General features: G+C 41.5%; 2 pseudogenes; one reads left to right on the forward strand and one right to left on the reverse strand.

The window, feature by feature from the left end:
- The first annotated feature begins 1765 nt into the window (after positions 1-1765).
- Positions 1766-2339, forward strand: LOC137235357 (mitochondrial dicarboxylate carrier-like; annotated as a pseudogene).
- A 6926-nt stretch (positions 2340-9265) lies between these two features.
- On the reverse strand, positions 9266-10528 carry LOC137235358 (THO complex subunit 5-like; annotated as a pseudogene).
- Between the last annotated feature and the right edge of the window lie 5468 nt (positions 10529-15996).

The following is a 15996-nucleotide window of genomic DNA, read 5'->3' on the forward strand; positions in this document are numbered from 1 at the left end:
CCCAACTAATACACGGGTATCCTTTTTTAATGAAATCAACCTAGACAAGCAACTAACCGCTTTCTGGGAACTTGAAAACGTACCTAAGAAAAGGGCACTTAACGAAGATAATGCCTATTGCGAGGAACTTTTCAGACTTACAACAGAAAGAAATTCCGATGGCAAATATACTGTCGCCCTTCCTTTTAAACAGGATTTTCCCAACAACATCTCCTTAGGGCCTTCCCTAAACGGCGTCTGCTCCCAATTCTACCGGAATGAGACGCGCCTAGCCAAGACACCGGCCCTACAGACAGAGTACAATAGGGTACTAGCGGAATATGAGACATTGGGACATATGTCAAAAGTTCCAAAAATCATACCACCCCACGTGACCGATGCATGTAATACAGTGTGGTAGTACGTTTTTAAAAATCAAGTATAGAGTTTTATAAATACACTAACAAAATACAGTCCTATGCATTTGCTACACCATTGCAAATACGCAACATCATAATCCTTAGTTTATAAAAAAAAAAAAAGTTGCTTGGAAATAATTCCTTGGTTTGTTTGGTTTGGCTTTACCCATATTTGCCGGTACATCTTTTCGATGTCGCTATTAAAAACATATTTAAAGAATCTCCATCGAAGGAGTAGAATCGTTAAGTCGGCCTGAAGCACTGGGCCTGTATAAAAGTACGTCGTTTAGGCTTGTGCCATTGGCTGTGGGACACGAAGCGTTGAACACAACACGAACTTTGGTCGTGGTGCTTTCCTATTTTATAACCGCATGATGGGGTAAGAAGTAGCAATCGGTCACGTGGGGTGGTATGATTTTTGGAACTTTTGACATATGTCCCAATGTCTCATATTCCGCTAGTACCCTATTGTACTCTGTCTGTAGGGCCGGTGTCTTGGCTAGGCGCGTCTCATTCCGGTAGAATTGGGAGCAGACGCCGTTTAGGGAAGGCCCTAAGGAGATGTTGTTGGGAAAATCCTGTTTAAAAGGAAGGGCGACAGTATATTTGCCATCGGAATTTCTTTCTGATGTAAGTCTGAAAAGTTCCTCGCAATAGGCATTATCTTCGTTAAGTGCCCTTTTCTTAGGTACGTTTTCAAGTTCCCAGAAAGCGGTTAGTTGCTTGTCTAGGTTGATTTCATTAAAAAAGGATACCCGTGTGTGTATTAGTTGGGTGAGGTACTTCTGCACGACCAGTTAGAATCCAACCGAAGACGGTTTCTTGGGCGAGAAGCGTATTTAGAACGTTCTTCCTTATACCGTTCAGTATTATCTGGGGATAAATGTCGCCTCCAAGTATGAGGTCGACTGGTTCATTAATGAAGAACCTCTTATCCGCCAGAATCAGATCAGGAAACGCTTGTCGAGTCGTTGCGCTAACTTGGCAAGTCGGAAGGTCCCCTGTTAATTGGGGCAGGACTAAGACCACTGTATCGATGCTCACTAAGGGGTCTGTGAGCGAACCTAACGTAATCACACATGATTCCTTTACCTGTGCAGATGGGGTATTATTTATTCCTGACACTTGCACATGCAGACGTTTGGATGGAAGGTTTATTCGCTTTTTTAGTCTTTCTGTTATGAAAGAGCATTCGGACCCAGAGTCTATCAGCGCTCTGGCGGAAAATTTCACTCCACTATAGTATATATTAACACGTGCTGTTCCTAATAACACCCCTTTAGTGGTGTTAGCATGACACGAAGAGACGTTATTAGCATTATCTTGTCTTTTTTAATAGTTAATTATAAACTCTTCATACCAACACCATGTCCAGTATAAATACACAGCGTCAAGGTCGATGGTATTTTGGTGGTATTGCTAGCGCTGGCGCTGTTTGTTGTACACATCCACTAGATTTAGTTAAAATTACGTTACAGACAGCAAGGCAAATTATCTGTTTTACAGTTGATTGCAAAAGTGGTACGAGAACAAGGTGTCCTAGCCTTGTACAATGGCTTATCTGCATCCATCCTACGTCAGATGACGTACTCGATGACTCGTTTCGGCATATATGAAGCAGGCAAGAAACAAATCAATACCGATACATTCCTTGGTAAAATCACCTTAGCTGGTTTAGCAGGCACCGCAGGCGGTATTGTTGGCACACCAGCTGATATGGTGAAGGTTCGTATGCAAAATGATGTTAAATTACCACCCGAGCAACGCAGGAACTATAAAAATGCTTTTGATGGTTTAATCAAAGTTTATCGGCATGAAGGTTTTGCGCGTTTATTTTCTGGTGCTACAATAGCCACTGGAAGGGGTGTTCTAATGACAATTGGCCAAATTGCATTTTACGATCAGATCAATGCTCCGGCTCGAGTACTTTTTAATTTTTAAAAACCCAGTTAAACTTCGTCTCTCGTTATTAACATAATACGCAAAATCGGGTAATGGGACTGCAGCACGCGATGCCTTGTTTGTTGGGGGAGCCCATCGACATAACCGACATTCGTTCAGTACTTCATCATGCTTTACGTAGTCGTGGAAACCGATAACCGAGTTCGAGTCGTCGAACCGCGATTGCTTCAATGGTGGCTACCAGCAAATTGATTCCGCCACTCGACAAGGTAGGTTTTGCGAAAAACCATTAGCTAAAACCATAGTAAATGCAAAAAAAAATTTTTTATTTTTTTTTTTTTACTTACTACTTGGGCTGACGCTTTGGCATACGGGTTCTCTTTACGTAAAGAGCGACAGCGACACTTTTGAGCATTTAATCACGTTTTGCTATGTCGGCAAAACGCTCATAACCGTTAACAATGTTGGTGGGATGTTGAGAGCGGCTTTAATACGTCAATAGAAAAGCGATGTTGTAGATTGTGCGGCCTTTCTCATGGAGAACAGAACCGATTTCTCTTTAGAGCAAGCATATAGCCTGGACAGGGGGACTCAGGGTGAGTATTAAATGAAAAAAATTTCTGGCTCCTAAAACACGAAACTTTATGCATGTAACCCAGAGCAATGATTTTCTTGGATTTTGGCCCACAAAATTTTCAAAGCTGAAAGAGGCAATCTGTAGGTACGGTGCGAGAAACGTTGGCTAACGGCTAACTCAATGTGCATACATTACCGTGTTGAAACTTGGCCTTAAATTATTTAGCTCGGCATAGCTACACATCATCTCGCCGCTGCTATTTAAGCTGGTGCAACGCTTTGTAACTATGTATATCCGATGTGACACCGTTTTGCTTCCCCAATGAATCAGCCTTATATTTGGCGCCTTTGCGTTCCTGCCCTTGTTATATGACTAGATACGAGTGCTCACGAAAGAGAAGGTGGATGTCCGCCCTTTTGAGATGTAACTAATAGATCATGGTATAGTTAGTAAATTCATCATAAAATTAAGAAATATTCGAAGCAATTATGCAGTTCGGTACTTGTCAGCTATTCGTAAACTGAATGCTTTTTATATTAAACTCTGTTGGCCTCGTGCCTTTGGCCGAGGGCGTATAGGTTCTGTGACAGATAGTAGATCTGCGGTAGGGTTCATACCACCCCACGTGACCGATTGCTACTTCTTACCCCATCATGCGGTTATAAAAGAGGAAAGCACCACGACCAAAGTTCGTGTTGTGTTCAACGCTTCGTGTCCCACAGCCAATGGCACAAGCCTAAACGACGTACTTTTATACAGGCCCAGTGCTTCAGGCCGACTTAACGATTCTACTGCTTCGATGGAGATTCTTTAAATATGTTTTTAATAGCGACATCGAAAAGATGTACCGGCAAATATGGGTAAAGCCAAACCAAACAAACCAAGGAATTATTTCCAAGCAACTGGTCTCGTTTGGGGTGAAAGAAAGCTGGGTTAAGCGGGTTGTTGGCCTCGTTCGGGTTGAACGAGAGCTGGGTTAAGCGGGTTGTTGGCCTCGTTTGGGGTGAACGAAAGCTGGGTTAAGCGGGTTGTTATAACGGGTGGGAGTTACAAGTCTCCCTCACCCTCACTGGAGGGTGGTAGTAGGACCAATTTCGTGATTGGTCTGGTGGTTTGTCCCCTTGCCGTATCCAGTTCGACGACTCGAACTCGGCTATCGGGGCCATAATGAAGATTGGCTATCCGACCTAGTCTCCATTCGTTGGGGGGCAGATTATCCTCCTTAATGACGACTAGGTCTCCCTGTTTAAGGTTTGATTGTGGATGCTTCCACTTAACGCGCTTCTGCAATTCGGTGAGATACTCCGTTTTCCAACGTTTGCAGAAGGTTTGATACAGCGCCTTAAGTTTTTCCCATCGATTGACGAGTGATGCGCGATTCTCGCTGACGTCGATCTCCGGTGGAGCTAACAGGTGCCCTCCCACGAGGAAATGGCCTGGAGTAAGTGGCTCCAAGTTGGACGGCTCGTTGGAGGAGGGGCTTAACGGTCGAGAATTGAGACAGGACTCGATTCGACAAAGTAGTGTGCTGAAATCTTCAAGGGTAAATTTGTGATCCAAAGCGATCTTCTTGAAGTGGTTCTTGAAGCTCTTGACCCCTGCCTCCCACAGTCCGCCCATGTGAGGAGCTCCTGGTGGTATGAAATGCCATGTCAGGTTTTGGTGACAGTACTTGGATAGAGTTCGGTTGCGAGCATCCGCCAGGAAGGCTTTGAGTTCTGAGCGGAGAGCTCTGGAGGCTCCCACAAAGTTGGTTCCGTTGTCGGAGTAGATGTTTTTGGACATCCTCGCCGGGCAACAAACCTATCGAACGCTGCCAGGAATGCGGCAGTACTGAGGTCACTAGTGGCTTCCAAGTGAATCGCCTTGGTTGCAAAGCAAACAAAGAGGCAGACGTAACCCTTTGACATGCGGCATCCTCTTCCACTATAAGATTTGATGTCAAATGGTCCGGCAAAATCTACCCTCGCATTGGTGAAAGCCCGGGAAAAGGTGATTCGTTCTGAGGGTAGATCTCCCTTAAGTTGGGTTTGGGTCCGTTTGCGGAATATTGTGCACGTTTTGCAATTGTGTATGACCGATCGGATCATATTTTTGACCCTAGGGATCCAATATTGTGTGCGTAGGTGACGAAACATAAGTTGGTTCTCCCCATGCAGGGTGTCTTTATGGATGAACTGGACAAGAAGTCGTGTGAGCCGGCAGTCATACGGCAGAATGATCGGGTGCCGTTCACTGTAGGGAAGATCCTTCGCCCCTGAAAGACGACCGCCCACCCTCAATATGCCCTTTTCATCGACAAGGGGGTGAGAGGGAGGATTTCACTCTTTGAACCGATGAGCTTCCCGGAATTTAAACTCGAAAGTTCCTCCGAATAGTGCCTCCGTTGGTAGAAGGCTATTAACTGACTTGTCGTGGCCTGGATTTCATCGGGTGAAATGAAGGGCGATGCCGCTTTAAAGGAAGATTTTGTCTTAGGATTGGTTCTTTCGATAAATCTTCGAACATACGATATGACCCTCAAGGCCCTGGATAAATTGGAAAACCGTTCGAGGATGTCGTCTTTATCTCTTATTTTTGAAGTTGTATGAACCTGCACCCGTTTCTCCTCTATGTTAGTCCGATAGTCCTTTTCTCATATTGGCCATTCTGTCTTATCTTCTTGTAACCAAGAAGGTCCCTGCCACCACAAAGAGTTATTGACTAACTCCTTCGCTGATAGTCCTCGGCTAGCCAGGTCTGCAGGATTGGATGCGGATTCTACGTGGTGCCAGGATTTGTTTCCTACCTTTTCTACTATTTTCGTTACTCGATGAGCGACAAAGGTTGACCAAGAACAAGGGGGTTTTCTTATCCACGCCAAAACAATCGTGGAGTCTGTCCATAGGTGTAGATTGAAATTTTCTAAATGCAGATTTTCACGCACTGATTCGATGGTTTCGGCCAGCAACACTGCACCGCATAGCTCTAATCGGGGTAAGGAAACTCTTTTAACGGGTGCTACTCTTGTTTTTGCTATTAATAAGTTAACGTAGACCTCATCCTTTATCTTTGCTCGTAAAAAGACTGTCGCGGCGTAAGCTTTTTCCGAGGCGTCGCAAAAGCCGTGTATTTCAACGTCGTTGGTTGGCGTAAAATACACCCAACGTGGGATACGAAATCCGTTAATGGAGGGGTATTCCTGCATAAAATTATGCCACCGTTCTAGGGTTCCTGCCGACACTGGTTCGTCCCAGTCAGTCCCCACTAGCCAAATGTCTTGCATAATGATTTTTGCAACAATGATGACTGGGGCGAGCCAACCTAGAGGATCGAAAAGTTTAGCGATTGCAGAAAGTATTGTCCTTTTCGTTAACATATCCCGATTTTCAATTGGTTTTGCCGTGAAGTAAAAATAATCCGCATGCGCGTTCCATCGAATACCTAGGGTCTTGACCGCACTCGTGTCCTCGAATTCCAAAAAGTCTTCGTTGAGCAGATGAGGTTTGGGTATTCCTTTAAGTATTCTTGAGCAATTTGACGTCCATTTGCGGAGGGAAAAACCAGCGAACTGTAATGCATCTGTGATTTCATCGCGAGCTTTGAGTGTGGATTCGATGCTATGTCCCCCGGCTAGAACGTCATCGACGTACATACCTGTTCGTAAGATATCTGCGGCAATGGGTAGTGAAGTTTCAACGTCGCCTGCTAGTTGGTGCAGTATCCTTATCGCGAGATAAGGAGCACAATTGACTCCAAAGGTGACTGTCTTTAATTCGTAGACGCTGATAGGGTCGCTAGGATTGTTGCGAAAAACTATTCTCTGGAATTGTGTTTGTTAACAACGCAGTTTTTCAATTTCTGTTGTTCCAATTGCCGATTTATATGGACTTCTTTCAGTTTGGGTGTCTTTAGATGTAAGCCATGTTTTTTAAAGAAGTAATGAGCTGAAACGAAACAAAAGAATAAAAAATTAGTCAATTTATAAAATTATCAAAAAAATGAACGATACTCATACTTACCCATCACCAGTTTTCTTCATAGTGAAAATTCATTCAAAATGTCTCTATACTCATTTCCATGAATGAATGACATTTTGAATGAACGAAACAAAGTTGCCACTCGGTTCTCACGCAGTAAGCACTTTACGCGCAATCCAAAGAGTATCACAACTCGGATCAGCGGGATCCAACAAACTCGAGTGTTAGTAACCGAACAAAAAATCAACTAACGAAAACCCTGAAGATACAGACTGGTTTCACTGAAAACACACGCGCCAGGTTGTATTTCGATAGTTTTTTTTGAAATCCGGCTCGAAGGACCAGTTGATCGATAGCACCTCGTCGCTTTCGTCGTCGTAGCGCTCTTCGCAAGGGATCGGGCGTGGCCGTGCTTGCTCGTCCTCCATGTGAAGCGTAGTGTGGTGTGGTTCACGGCAGCGGTGGCAACGGTCATTGCTAGGGCATATCTCTAACCGATGGAATGGCGATAGGCAATTGGGGCAGTGCCGGTGTATAAGGACGGCCCGGAGGCGTTCTTCTGCCGACATTCCCCTGTACCGCGGGCATAGTCGTATGCCGTGGTTCTTCTGGCACAACCGGCAGGAGACGGTGAAGGAGTCAACGCGTTGCTCCGTCTTGGTGCGTTTGACCGAGAAACCCGTCATTCTAGAACGGGAACTTGTTATTATTTGTTTTGCATTTTAAGGGAGTTGGGTGGCGTATGGGCGGAGAGTAGAGGCTTAATTGGTCGAGCTTGTGGTTGGCGTACTCGGGATAAAGGGTTGTGTGGAACGAATAATCTTATTAAGCTATTCTGTCGATGTAATGATGGGTTTGTAGTGGTTGAAACCACTGTTATATTTAATATAATTTTATTGAGATACGCCTAAAGGTATCTTTAATTTTGGTAAATATCCTCATCATAATGAAATTCTGATATTGAAAGCAGTCATTTTTTGGGTGTTTGCCTAATACAGGCAATATGCGGTAATATACGCTACATTTGTGTAGCAGATGGTATCACGAGTTACCCGTGTATTTCACGGCTCCTTGTAGTTGCCCTACAAAAATTTGGTCACAAAACTCACCCACGCCGATACAAATGTGGCTGTGAATATAACCTATGAATCCCTGTAAAATGACTAGTCAAATGACGTCGTGCATATAAATGTGCGACAAATGTAAAGAGGCCTTTACTCGCTGTCTGGGAACACTCTTTGTGTTGATGAAATCAGGAATATGTGCACATTCAACACGAGTGCGAGAGGATGACTGTAAATGTATTTTTATGACTGTAAAGGTATTTTTGTTGATACAAAGTCCGCGGTTATTTTGACATCCTGATAACATATTTCCCCATTCAACCTTCTCTTATATGATTTTAGTCTTTGTGAGTTAAACGTTATTCTTACACTATTTTTCAGTCTTACCTTGAGCCTCTTCTGTAACAAATTGCTCACGTTCATGTTCCATTTCAACCCGTTGAAAATTTCGAAATGTCCTAATGAAGTTTCGTAATATATCCAAAGACTTTTCACACTTCGAAGAGGCATATTGTGCATTTGCATGCCACCGGTTTCACTTGATATTGAGCATTCATCGTACAGGGCATGGAGACCTTTTGTTGATGTAACTGCACACAAAACCTTTCGGGAAAGACAACCTTCAAAGGGAGTGCCCCTTATAGAAGACTCCAAAAAGAAAACGAAGCACTGGATGAAGGTTTATGCTATTAAAATTTAAATATTAATTATTTAATCTGATTCTGGGCACTCTGCGAAAAATAAGCTAATGCCAACACTTACAACGAACACTTGTTCAAAACTCAAGGAGGCAATTGGTATATTTTTCACACAGCCCAATATATTCAAAAAAAAAAACTCACTTATCCACTGATCCCCCCTTGTGCAGCCATCTATCACTATTTTGTCGTAATCAATTTCATCAAATACCCACTGTATAAGTTGCTGCAAACTTCGTAATGTAAGAGGTTCAACGGCAAAGTCTTTGCCTTTACCATCTAAGCTATATAAAATGTTGTCGATATCAGCAGCTGGATCCGATAGTATCAAAGATAAATTCTTACCAGGACCTTTTGTCTTGGCAACTAAGTTTTGCAGGTCGTGGTAGTGTTTAAATGTTATTGATATTGTATGTAAAATTATTAAATTATCAAAATCTTGGTGCCTCGATTGTACTCCGCACATATTACCTTTTGAGCAAAGAAAATTTGAATAGTAAAATTGGAGTGTAATCGGTGACTGTTTTGTAAAATTTCCCACACCCAACTCTGTCAAACTTTGCAGGCTAGTTAAGCACTTCGATTTCCGAGGTTTTTTAGGTTGCTGTAAAATATATTTCAGTGTTTATAAGTTCATGAAAATGGAACTAAAGAGAATTCTGAAAAACTATTGCTTAAAAGTATTAACAGCACCGCCATCAATATAACGATACGGCCTAGCGTGTATACGCATTGCAAATGCCTTTATATAATGCTTTTCACGATGATAATCCACAGGATTGTAGAGCGGGCTCTCTGCGGGAAAGTTACTACTTATACTTACATGACATTCCATTTTAGCTGATCCACGTATAACAATGGCGCGATAAAAAAAGATCAGTACTATTGACGAGCTCCAAATCGACGTTAGGTGCAGATGCAATATACTCCTCATAGCTAAGTGAAGTCCATTGTACAAGGCTGCAAGCAGAACGTGTAGTGGGTAAACATTCTTTCTTCAATTATAAATCAATTTGCTTTTGAACCAGTGCACGTATTTGTTTAATCAAATTCAACCGAGAGCTCCACAATTGTTGTATGCATTCTCAGAGTGCTGGTATCACTTTTTGTAACTTTGGTGATTCAGCTTGCATCGCGGATGTAACAGTGGTCGATGTGTTATCGATGTTAATAACGACTTCTATGCAACACATTGACTGCAGCCAACGATAGGGACGTCCATATTCCTTCGTACTTAAATGATCCAAACATTTTTTTGGTGTCATGCTAATATGTTTCAACTCATCTTCACCGCCAGGCACGGGTATCGTATCACCCAAATCGTTGTCACGCAGATATTTCAATACGTCTTGTGTGAGCGCTGCATCAACAAAACTTTGTTCAACATCACTTAAGTTTATCACTGTAGCTCCCGTTACAAATCCTAAACGCTTGAAATAACGTAGCTTCAGTACTATAGATTCCTCCATACTTTTGGCGTTATTACCAATTGTAATTCGTACTTCAAGTGGATGACGCTGCACAAGCTGTTGCAACTTCCATTCCTTATCCATTGGTACTAGTAGTTCATCTTGTAGTGGACGCGTAGCTTTCAACAACGTACGCAAGGATGGCGCAAATGATGTTAATTTCTCGGTCTCTAGTACAATTTCCCTAAATACTTGATGATTGGTATTCAGTAATTCTTTGCACTGTGCAGCTTACTATATACTGGGACCTTTTCATGATGCAGACCTTCTCGTCCAGAACGTAGGCTGTATTTAATCATGCGATTGACCTTTTTGATCAAGACAAATAGCAGCGAAGCATATTTGCGCTTCGCGGCAAAGTCTTCAGTCCGCTCGCGTTCCCCCAATCCATTCTTCATTTTGAGTACATCATCAAAGATGATGCGTAGTGTTTCGAAACCTTTATGCAAGGCTTCCGCCATTGAATACAAATTTTATGAACGATTCGTACAAAAAAAAAATATATACTGCACACAATTCAGCCGTTTAAAATTAGTTGGATTGCGCAATTCTCATTAAATCCAATAGCACAATCAACTCTGGAGTACGGCCCAAAATTAACATAACATTACCACCCTGACCTAGAGCTTTAGATGAAGCCGGAAATTGTGTCTAACGTAAATTTGGTAGCAATTTTTGCATTCGGCCATGCGATGGTGCAATTTATGTATTCAAGGCTGGCGCCAACAAACAAGGAAAAAGTGCCCAGTATGGCTCGGGTATAGTGCCGCTGCCTTCGCGTATTTCTAAAAATAGCGAAAAGATTTGAAAAAAAAGCATAAGGCATAAATTCCAATATGTCTTGTTGCAATATGCCTTGGAAAACAGGAAATCCTGCTTCTTCAAGGGAACTAACCGCTGCTAGCTCTGGTTTGCACACGATTTTTAGTGCCAGTGATAGCACTTCAAAGAGGTAGTGAATAAAATGCAGTTTTGTGCACAGCATATTATACCCATAGAAAAACCTGCAAAGAAAAAGAAAAAAAAATCCGCGCCGGCAGTTGTCACACCTTTGCGATGCCGGTAACCTAGAAAATAAAAAAAAGGGGAACGACACATAAACACCCATCTGCTCCATCTCCTGGATCTCCACCGCATGCACCTGAAAATAAAAGTAATATTAATTAATAATCTGCAATAAAATTTCTTTTACAAAAAGAATAAATATTAAAACCAACTTACCATTTTTTTCTCCTCAATTTTTCATGCGCCGTACTCCAAGCGCCGTAGTAAAAAGAATTGAAAGAACGGGGAAAAAATCATTCGATTTCTTTACGGCTTCTTTCAATTCATTGGAATTCTACATTCTATACACGGGTGTGTATGAATGTTCATTTGTTTTGTCTTTTGCCGTTGGCATATTTGTAACCAACGTTTGTACATATGTATGTATGTATGCCTACTTGGTTCGGCATATCATATTAGTGCTGCATCAAGTGGCGCACACTGGTACAGAAAACCCGCAAAAGGAACACAACCGGGATCGGATTTTTTGACCCGGACAGTCCCAAAAAATACTTACACACAAAAAAATAAAGGCAAACACCTCCTTAAAAATTAATTGCTCGCATTTACAAACAAAAAAAAAAAAAAAGGGCCAAAAAGAAAAAAAATTTATTTTTTACTTTTGATTTTTGTTGCCGTCGGTACTGCCTGCTTTCTGGCTGGGGGCAGGATTTGTTGTTTTTCAACAACAAACATCACAAACAGTCATTATAAGGGCTCGGTACAAAAATAATCCGGGTCCAGAAATAAAAGAATCCCGACACGACAAAATCCCGAAATGAGAAAAGTCAATTGTTTCTACCGGCCTAGTGTGCTACTTCCCCAGTGACCTAGTTTTTTTTCAAGGGCAAGTAAATACATATATGTATATATATACTCGCACACCACAAATTCACCATACCAGCTGTCAGCTAACCAATAAATATACGACAGGGTTGCATGCAGTCTCAGAATGGTACGTGCAGATAGAAAGCGTCGTGGAGAACGCATCGCCAATCTGCATGCAAGCACCGGCAGTTGGTACACTTTCGAATTTAATTACGATTTGCGCTGTTCGTCATGAGCCGTCGCACAAAATTAAATCCATACCTTCGTCGGCACCTACGCTTCGTTTTAAACTCGCTCTATCCATCTATTTTAACATACGTTTTGTAATGAGACACCTCGGTTTCACCCAACCAACCTCACGGTCACTCGCCCTGGCACCTCAAAAGATGCCACACCTCCTCCAACAAAAAAGGGCAGTCGCCGCGAGAGCGACACGATGCACTAGACGCTGGAACGGAGACCTCGGCCTCTTCTTCCAGCCCAGAAAAACCTAAACAAAAAAAATGCGAGTCTGGAACGGAGACTTCGGCCTCTTCGTCCAACCAAACAAAAACAATGCGAATCTGGAACGGAGACATCGGCCTCTCCGTCCAATTTTTTTTTTTTGCCAGTCTGGAACGGAGACCTCGGCCTCTTCGTCCAGCACTGTTGGCCTTCTACGTCATATCACTTATGGATTCTATATATATCTAAGAATTATGTATAACCAAAGGCAAGAAATATTCACTTTCCTCCACTTCTAATGTTTATTTTTATCCTAGCTTAGGTGGCATGCTGCGCAAGTCGGGCAAGACTCCCGGCCACCCGCGACGCTGGCGAAATACGCGATTTTAGGTTAAGTTTAGTTTTAATGCAAACGTTTTTTTTCTCGTTGCTTTTCAGCGGTCGGAGATCGGTGGGAGTAAAAACGATGTTGCGTATCGCAAGGGGGGCCGGCATGTTTAGGCAGGATGCCTAACTTTTCCGCATCTGATTGCGATCCCCCCAATGCAACTCTTCAAATCGATACTCGATACTCGACTTAATTTATAACCACCCACACCATCACCGCCACATGCATATGCATGCATGTACATGCACGTGTTTGTGTGTTTTTTGTCAGCACTCATGCATGTGCATGTCGGGGTTGATGTGTGGGTGCCTTTCCCCTCCAATACGGAGGAGTTTGCGGGTCAACGGTTGTAGCTTGCTATACAACCGGTCTTTAGGATTCTAACAGCCAACGCGTACACATCTGCCGCCAACGATCTCTGCCGTTTTATATTCAGGTAATATTGTACCCTAGCTATTTATCGCTACTGAATAAAGATCATCTTTTATAACTAGAAATTCTCGTATTCTCTTGTCTTTTTACACATACTCCCGCTTATTGAGATCGACCCCGGTGCGCCCACCTACTCAGGATCAGACGCACCCCGACCGAACACAGGTTTTCACCAAATAGAATTACACCAAGATTCTAGAGATATAACCTCATTCACAGCAGAAAATGGTACATATAGATTTAAAAGACTACCCTATGGATTAAAAGTAGCACCAAACTCATTCCAGAGAATGATGACACTGGCATTTGCAGGCTTCAAACCATCCCAAGCATTTCTATATATGGATGATTTAGTTGTACTAGGGTGTTCAGAAAAACACATGCTGAAAAACTTAAGAGATGTTTTCTCTACCTGTAGGAAATACAACTTAAAATTACATCCAGATTAATGCCTATTCTTCAGCGAAGAGGTAACCTATTTAGGACATAAATGCACAAGCGAGGGAATACGTCGGGTGGTAACAGTTCAAAATTGCCCAACACCAAAAACAGCAGATGAAGTTAAAAGATTCGTAGCGTTCTGCAATTATTACAGAATATTTGTACCGAATTTTGCAGAATACTCAAGAAAATTAACTAGGCTTTGCAAAAAGAATGTTTCCTTCGACTGGGCAGAAGAATGTCAAAAAGCTTTTGTCTATTTAAAGGAAGCATTAATCAGCCCAAAACTTTTGCAATACCCCGACTTCAATAAAGAATTCTGCATAACAACAGACGCTAGTGGGTATGCTTGCGGAGCAGTCCTTAGCCAAGAACATGACGGCAAACAGTTACCAATTGCTTACGCTTCTAGATCCTTCACAAAAGGCGAAAGAAACAAAGCTACAATAGAAAAAGAACTAGCAGCAATCCATTGGGCCATAACCTTCTTCCGACCATAAGTTTGTGTCAGAAAATTCAAAATTAAAACCGACCATCGCCCTTTAACATACCTTTTCTCGATGAAGAGTCCTTCATCCAAGTTAACACGAATAATACTCGATTTAGAAGAGTATGATTTCGAAGTGGAGTACATTGCTGGAAAAGAAAATCACATCGCGGACGCATTGTCTCGCATTAACATATCAAATTTAAAAGAAATGTCAGTGGAAGCATGCAAAATAATGAAAGTTTCAACTAGATCATCAGCTAAAAATATAAAAAATAACATTAAAGAAAGTCACACAGAGAACCCCAAAATATACGAAGCGCTCAATAAATTTGAAGTAAAAAGACTAGTCCAGCTCGTTTTCAATCCTTCAAAATTCTATTTCAAAAAAGGAAAGAAAATTTGTAGCGATTTTGATACAAGCAACCCAATTGTTGAGGATAAGATTGACTTACGACAATACCTTACCAGGCTCGAAAGAGAAGCCGGAAATTTAGGCCTTGTACGAATACAGTTGTCCTTAGGGGACAAATTGTTTAAAAGAAATTATACTGCAGTAGAAAAATTTATTGAAAAAGGAAACAAGGTTCTCAAAAAACTAACAATTGCACTAACCCCAGAGGTTACACATGTGATTAATCCCGTGAAAATTAAGGAAATTCTTCAAAAATATCATGACGATCCTATTAGTGGTGGCCACCCAAGAATAAATCGCATGGCAAATAAAATCAAGCAGAAATATAGCTGGAAAAACATGAAAAATTACGTACGAAAATACGTAAAGAGCTGCATCCACTGTCATAAAAACAAAATAAAAAAGCATATAAAAGAGCCAATGACAATAACGGAGACACCTCCGAAGGCTTTTGATATAGTACAAATCGATACGGTGGGCCCATTACCGAGATCAATAAATGGAAACGAATACGCAGTTACCATCATATGCGACCTCACCAAATATTTGGTAGCAGTTCCAGTTCCGAGCAAACACGGGATAACAGTTGCAAAAGCTGTATTTGAGCACTTCATTCTGATTTATGGTTGCATGAAAACAATCCTAACAGGCGGTTCCCGAATACAAAAATTGCTTATTCGAAGAAATATGCAAACTGTTAAAAATTGAGCATAAAACCTCAACACCACACCATCATCAAACTTTGGGCACCGTAGAACGTAGTCATAGGACGTTTAACGAATATGTATGTTCATACATATCCAGTGATAAAGATGATTGGGACGAATATCTCAGGCATTTCTCGTACTGCTACAACACGACCCCATCGACAGTACACGGGTATTGCCCTTACGAGCTTATATTTGCGAAAAATCCCACATGTACGAATTCTTAAACGAGAATAAAATAAGCCCAGTATATAATTACGAGGCATGTGATAAGGAAATTAAATATAGACTTCAAATAGCACAACAAAGAGCTAGAAAATTAGTGAAAGAAGCTAAGGAAAAACAAAAGGTTAATTATGATAAAAGTAGCACCAGTAAGGAAATAAAATTAGGAGATTTGGTGTTAGTAAGAGAAGAAGCTAGCAATAAGCTAGACCATAGATATAAAGGACGGTATAAGGTAAAGAAAATTGACAAAAATAATAATTTTACTTTAATACCACATAGAGAAGACACTAGTAATAGGAACAATAAAGATAAGGAATTAATAATCCATAAGAATAGGCTTAAACACATCTGAAACACCTTTCAAAATAAGCATTCCACTTTACTCATTGCACATTAAATATCTAAGACATTGAAAACGAATTTTTTTTTTCTCTCTCAGTTCCATATTTACACAAATTCTTATATATACATAAATAATAGAGAATATCTTCAGACAAGCGGATTTTAAGTGGGTA

Source organism: Eurosta solidaginis, chromosome X, assembly GCF_040869045.1.
Source record: "Eurosta solidaginis isolate ZX-2024a chromosome X, ASM4086904v1, whole genome shotgun sequence".
Classification (NCBI taxonomy): domain Eukaryota; kingdom Metazoa; phylum Arthropoda; class Insecta; order Diptera; family Tephritidae; genus Eurosta; species Eurosta solidaginis.